Source organism: Podarcis cretensis (genome assembly GCF_951804945.1).
Source record: "Podarcis cretensis genome assembly, chromosome: Z".
Classification (NCBI taxonomy): domain Eukaryota; kingdom Metazoa; phylum Chordata; class Lepidosauria; order Squamata; family Lacertidae; genus Podarcis; species Podarcis cretensis.
The window spans coordinates 24225385-24232639 of NC_137184.1; the positions used below are offsets into that span (position 1 = coordinate 24225385).

Here is a 7255-nt window from a genome sequence, read left to right on the forward strand (position 1 = left end):
AGGAAAAGGAAGAAAGTTGGATATGCATCAAAATGCACAGTTCCAGTCCATCTGGCCACCTGCACTAAAATGCATACTGTCCATTTATGGACTGAGCATACATGGTCAATTGCAGAACACCCGGTTGTACCCCAGCCTTAGGCTCTGCTATTCCTGTTTTATGGCCTGAAATCCCTGGCAAGGTTTGTCTGCTTGACAGCCATTCCCTGATTGCATGCTCCTGACTGCTCTGGTATGCAGAATGTACGATCACCAATAAAAGGGTTTACTTCAATTGATTACAGATGCTCTTTTTAATGTCCCTACGGATACTATATTCACAGCAGTTTAGTGTTTGCAGGCTGGACTTGATTGATACAGTTCTAAGCTCAAAGCTATTTTGTGTAATGATGAGCACTTTGAAACAACACACTCATTCTTCTGGCAAAATAAAGATTTTAATAGGTCCTCAAATCACAGACATGAGCTGAGAGCTATGGGACTGTTAATTAGAAGATACTTGCCTAGCCGAAAAGTTCACACACTTAACCAGTGATGGTAACACCATCACAGAGGTCACATTTACTAGAGATGGCTGTTGTGCTTGGGACCTCTTTTGTGGGTTTCCAACAAGCATTTGCCTGGGAGGAAGAACAGAGTACCTATTATTTCATCCACTTTTGATTCTAGCCCCACCCACCACTGGGATGTGTCCCCTGGAAGGTTGCCCTCAAGAGAATAATGCCCATGGTTTGAAAAATGTCCCCCACTTCTGCTATGCACTGCATGAAGTACTTTGTTTTGTCTCTTCTGAATCTTCCAACATTCCACTTGATTGGAAGGCCTTGAGTTCCAGTATTATAAGGGAGGGAGGAAAACATATCTTTGTCCACTTTATCCATACAACGCACAGAGGCAGATCTACTATGAAACTAATGAAGCTTCAGCTTCAGGGCTCCTAATCCCAGAGAGGCCCCAGAAGCGACTTTAGTCCACATTGGTTAAGAATTTTGGGTTTAGTAGAGTCACATTGATTTGAGTCACATTCATTAATTTTTTGGGGTATATTTTTCAACAGTCCCAAAGTTTGTGGTGATCTGTCATGGAACAACCCCGCTGAAGAAGATAACAGTGGTTACCAAGACCTTGTTGCTAGTGGTAAAGAACCCCCCACCCCCATCACTTTATGCTTGCTTACACTGAGTTGCATTAACCACACTGAACAATTTGGTACCATCAGCAAACATGGCGACCTCACTGCTCATTGCTATCCCTAGATCTCTCACATCTCCCACCATATCCTGGTGAGAGGATGCTGTCAGTGGTTCCCAACTGGTTGCCTAGGAAAGTATAAAGACAAGGAGAAGTTTCTTCCAGTCCTTTTTTATTTCAAACTTTACAGAGAGAGGCTATAGAACCCAGCATCTTGGATAATGGCATTGTCCCAAGTGAATCTCCACCCCTCGTCTCTCCCACTTCCTCATTCCTCATTCTCATCATCTCCTCTACGGGTGCTGCTACATGCACTCTGTCTTTGAGCTCTTTGCTCTCCTACTTTCAAGGTTCGCCGGGTTCTGGAGGGTGGAGGGTCTGAAATGCTTTCTAATGACAATGTGTCAGCTGGGTGTTGCTCTGGTTCTCAAATGATTTCCCAACGTTCCCCCTCATCTGCCTCTGAGCTGCTATCTCCCTCAAACCCTTGCTGTAAATCTATACTGTCTCCATCGCCCTCCTCCCTGGAAAGGTCAAGATGGCGAGCTGGTCTCCACCATTCCTTTTCTGCCCAGTCCCTGACACCTGGGCACATCTGAAGATTAAGTCTAGACCCACAGTCCCTCTGATAGTTTCCATGACCAACTCTTTTGGGGTGCGGTCATTTAGGGTGCCTAGAAAGTTTACTTCTGTGTACTGGGATGTACATTTATGCTGTCCATGTGAGAGCAGCTGAAATCACCCATTACTCCAGCACTTCCTCTTTTGGATTGCTCCTTCCTTACCTCGAGATCATCTTGGGCATTTTGGTCAGGCTGATGATAGTACATCCCCAGTAGTGAATTATTCATGGGGCCCAGTATCACCACCCACAGCAATTCTGTGGAAGACTCTGCCCCCTTTGGGATTTCTAGGTTATAGGACTCTATATCCTGTTAGAGGTACAGACCAACACCACTTCTACTACGTCCTTTCTTGTCCTTGCTGTAGAGTAGGATTTGGGAACCTTTGGTGTTCCAGAAGTTGCTGAACTATAACTCCCATCACCCTAGACCATTTATCATGCTTTCTGGGGCTGCTGGGTTAGGCAGGCCGGCTGGCTCTTCTTATGTTCTCACGTTCTTATGGACTCAGTCCAGCCAAGCAAAAGCTCTCAAGTAGGAGTAGGTGGTCTGGGAAGAGAGAATATGGCCTTATGAGATTCCCCAGCATTGGAATTGGCCTGAGGTTTCCTACTCCTGATCTAAGTAGTTTTCCCTGTAATGCCATTAAATCTAGAGACTAATGTACCACTGTTGTGTAATACATAATCACTTGCTTCAGGTACCAAAAGGATACAGGCCTCAAAATATATTGGTCATTGGAATCCAGTAGTTTCTGTCACGCTTTTCAAGACTTGGAGTAACTTCCATAGTTACACAAAATGTTGTAACAGTGTTTAGCTTCAGAGTGCCTTTTTACTAATGTAGTTGCATTAGTTCACAGCAATCTTCAGACCTTAGGATAATACAGGGCAATCCTGCACATGTCTACTCAGACATAAACACCACTGAGTTCAATGGGATGTCCTACCAGGTAAGTGTGTATAGCAGGGGTCAGCAGCCTAAGGCCCATGGGCCAGAAGCGGCCCGCGGAGGTTGTTCGACCGGCCCATGAGCCGCACCCGAACCGAGCTGCCAGTTTACACGCTGTGCTAAATTGGTGCAGCACGGCGAGGGGATTCGCTTCTGCAGCACTGAAAATCACGTCTCCGCATGCGCAGATGCCAAAAAATGCAGGCATGTGCATGATCCGGCCCATGGAGGGATCTCTGTGGGACCGATCTGGCCCAGGCAAGATAAACCTTGCTGACCCCTGATGTAGAGGCTCACAGTCTTAGATATGCTGAACATGCTAAGGTTGCAAACATATGCAATGGGAGCAGGACCCATTGAACTGAGTGGGCTGACCTACTTCTAAATAAACATTGAAAATGAGGAACCAACAACCCCTTGTTCATAATTAGTCATAGCTTTTTGTCAATTTCCAATTCGATTCATAATTAGGCAAGAAATAAAAATAACAATTCAAGTGATGTAAGTGTTTTATGTTCCCCAGCATATCATTTCTCCATATTATGGACCACAGTGTGTGTGTGTGTGTGTGTGTGTGTGTGTGTGTGTGTTTGATGTGTGCTGTGATGCATGTTAGATATGTACTTGGTTGTGCCTAGTTTTATGCTTTCCCTGCTGTAGCCTAGAAAACACCCTCAAAGCTCTAGATTCTGGGCAGCGGTTCTTTCATTGGATCTTGTGGGATGGTTGCTATCCAAACCAATTTATCACCCAAGGATTAACAGTGGACTGACTTTTTCTGGTGTTTTGTTCTGGAACTACAATGCACCGAATACAAGTGCACCGCACTGGTAAACTTTGGCTTCTATCTCCTCTGAGCAGGGTGATATACAGCTTACGTTATTCATTCCAACCAAGCCCCAAAGCTGCAGTGCTTAACAGTTGAAAATTAATGCAAATGCCATTTGTATTTTGCTTACAAGACAAATTGTATCTGAATAATTTAAATGGTTTTTCACCCCTCAAGGCATCACACGTTCTCAAAACAATCCTCTTTTTTATTGTTTCATCGTATGCATGTAAGTGACTCTAAATTACAAATATTGATGCTCTAATTTCTTTTTAAAATAACTGCCAGTGGGGGCCTGGGTGATTGAATCCAATTCTTCTTCATAGTTAAATATTCTTTTTATTATTGCAGATTTCCACAGAGGGGGTCTGGCACTGATGAACTAAGAGGTGTTTTTCAGCCTTTCAGAGCTGCTCTAATGCATCTTTAGTGCCACAGTGACTTTTTCCACCTACAAGTAAAAGGACTGGAAAGAGATATCAGTGGCTGTGACAGTTGTCCTGGTCTTAAATTGTGGTAGCCTTTCCAATACCCTTTCCCAGTAGGCACAGTTTTTTGCTGTTTGTAGATTTAAACCATCTCCCCACCCACCCTGCCATATCCCCCCAATCCTCTGTCCACCCGCCTTTACCATTCTTGCTGCTTTTTTTTGTGTGGAGTACGGGAGTGGCTGAGCTGAAGTATCTCCCCCCGCCCCCGCTCTGAAAAGAAAATAGGTAGCTGCATTGTATTGAGTAAGGCTGTTGACTAATTATTGTCCATTTAACTTGCTATTGCCTACATTGACTGGCAGCTGCTCTGTAGGGTCTCAGGAAGGTTTCCCCCCCTCAACCCTACCTCAACAACTACAATCCTAAAAAAAAGCTCAACAACTTTGGTCGGCCCTCATGCATGCATGTTCACTTCATCAAATCTGCCCCTCTTTGAAAAAAGTTTGGGCACCCCTGCTCTAACATGAAGTGATTGCACTCTGATATGTGCTACTATAATTGTGTATTGTGACACCTGGAGGCCCTGCAGAGATTCAGTCTCCTGAACTACAACAGCAAGAAGGGGAGATATTTTGGCAGGGATGTGCCATTGATAGATTAGTTACATTCTGGTCACTTCAAAAGCTGAGCCTATGAGCACACTTTCTTCAATGTCTGAGCAGTTGTTGTTGTGGATGAGCCCTATGTGTGTGATGCATTGCATGTGGAATTATTGTTTTGGGGTTGTAGGTGGGGTTATTGTTTCTTAATTGTACTGTGTTTTGCTAGATGTTGCTGAGGACATTCCTGACAGGATTGTCTCCAATCCAAATGATGATGGTTCTCCAGATCAGAAGGACTTGCTGCAAAGGTCATAGAAGATGTTAGCAAAGTCACTTAACAGATGGGGAGAGAAATCAAGGTAACACCTTACTGACCAAAACAGAATACAAATTGAAGGGAAAGGAACAGAGACTTTTTGTCTTGCTGTAAGTGGACTGAGCATCGAACTGGCGTATAGACTGTTTGTCTGCTCTCTTTGCAAAAGGAGTCTCGCTTGCAGCAACTTTCTTCAGAGTCTGATACCAGTTGCTCTTGTTTTTTAGAATTTTTCAGATATGATATTTGTTTCCATACAATTTAGTCAGCTACAGTCATAATCGTTTGATCTTAACTGTCTGCTGAATACAGCTGAAATGTCTATTCACTTTAACTTCTGCCCTATTGATTCACTGCTGAGGCGATTATGTTAGCCATTAATCACCATTAACATTCACTGCGTTATTTTTGACTTTCCTCTCCCTTTTCTGCCCTTAGCCAGACACACAGAGAAAGTACAGTCAAAGGCACACATCATAATGCGAATCTATGATATTTATTAATGTGGCAAAAAATAGGCCTTATTTGTATTTTGTGGATATTAAAATGAGAGTGGTGCATATATATTGTAAAAGTGATATTACATTATTATTATTATAATCCTATAACAAATGGTTAATTTTTGTCTCATCCTTTTATGCTTATTACTTCTCATTATTAATTCATGCAAAAATACAATTGCATTTATTTTTGTTTGGTTTTCTGGGCAAAGTGTGTCACTGGGTTGGGGGACAGAATTATAAGCACACCCTGAAACCTACACCTTGAACAATGTGAACTGATTTTTTGGGACTGTGGAGCTTCACTTACATGCTTGACAATATAAGCTGTTAATATGTTAGCTAGCTGATAAGAAAAAAATTTGGCAAAGACTAGTAACTTGGGCAAAAGAGATCTGTCACCTCCTCTACCTCATTTGAACAGACAGTAACCCTGAGGCCTACATACCTCAACATACTTCATATCTTCAGCTAGGATTACATTATGTTTTCATTTTTTATGCTGATTCCAGAACTGTCTGAAAACTCAGTAAGCCAGTAATTGCTCATTGGCTTACTGAGTTTTCAGACAGTTTGGGAATCAGCATAAAAAACGTAAACAATAATGTTATTATGAGAAAGCTAAAGGAGCAGATAAGGGATAGTTTAAAATAACTAAGTGAAAACTGAAGTGAAATGGTATGTGTGATGAGATCACTGAAAAGTAATCTTAACCAGTACTAAGAATAAGATTACATCTCTAGCAAGAAGACATTCAACCAAAGGTACACAGGGAAAACAGCATCAGAAGTATGCAACCAAATGGGGCACTGCCTACCCCAGTGAATGCCACGTCACTTTGACAGGCTACTAAACAACATATTGACCCTTCTGGGTAGTTGGCAAACACTGGGAACAGAATTAACCTCTTAGGTCACAAACTGAATGATCCCTGCTGTTGAACTTCAAACAACTGAGAGGCCTGACATTCAAGAAACTCTTTACACAGATTTTCCCAGGGACTGCGACAGAGACATCCCCAGTGATCTGTTTGTTACCAGCACAAGTGATCCAGCAATGTGACATGTGAAACCAAACACATACCACTAGAAGTCAAGCTTCATTTATGAGTAAATATCTAAGATCTGTAAATAAAATGAGAAGTCTTTAATGATGACTTTGCACATAATTACCTCCTAAATTATTTTGAGAATGACTTTATTTACTTCATTTAGAAAGCAGTAATCATAATGGAGTTTACTGAGCATGATCCCATTTTATCCTCGGCCCCCTGCATCTAATTGTGATAGAATGTTGTTGCTTTCTCCTCTCCCCATGAAGTTGAGCAAGTAGTATATTAAACAGAAGGAGCATCTTGAAAAGATTCAGAAAACACAGTCGTAAGTCCAGTAATATCCAACCAACCTGATTACTTCCTTCTTCCTGCCCATATTCAGTGCTGGATAAGCTATCAACAATCTATAGCTTAGGGCCCCACTCTCTTGGGGGCCTCCAAAAAATTTAAAGAAAAAAACAACTGGATGTACATTTCCAAAATATAAGATAAGTTCAACAATTACTTTGAGAAAATACATATTTTGTTAAGTGCAAATGGCTTTAGATACCTATTAGGTCCATAAATTACCATATAGCATATATTCAACACAAAAACAATTTGTTGTTGACAAAGGACAGCTGGACATATAAAGGGCACCATCACCTTCAGTAGCTTAGGGCCTCATCAAACCTAAATGTGGCCCTGCCCATACTCACCATGGTTGCTTTTGCATCTAAGTTGGTTTTTATTTATTTATCTGAAGCATTTTTACCCCA

The 7255-nt window shown here is 42.0% G+C and overlaps 1 long non-coding RNA gene across 1 annotated transcript; it reads left to right on the plus strand.

Annotated features, from left to right (window-relative positions):
- The first annotated feature begins 3968 nt into the window (after positions 1-3968).
- On the plus strand, positions 3969-5037 carry LOC307207745. The gene is made up of 2 exons (XR_013834821.1): positions 3969-4110; positions 4854-5037. It is a non-coding gene; the product is annotated as an uncharacterized lncRNA (long non-coding RNA).
- Positions 5038-7255: the final 2218 nt, after the last annotated feature.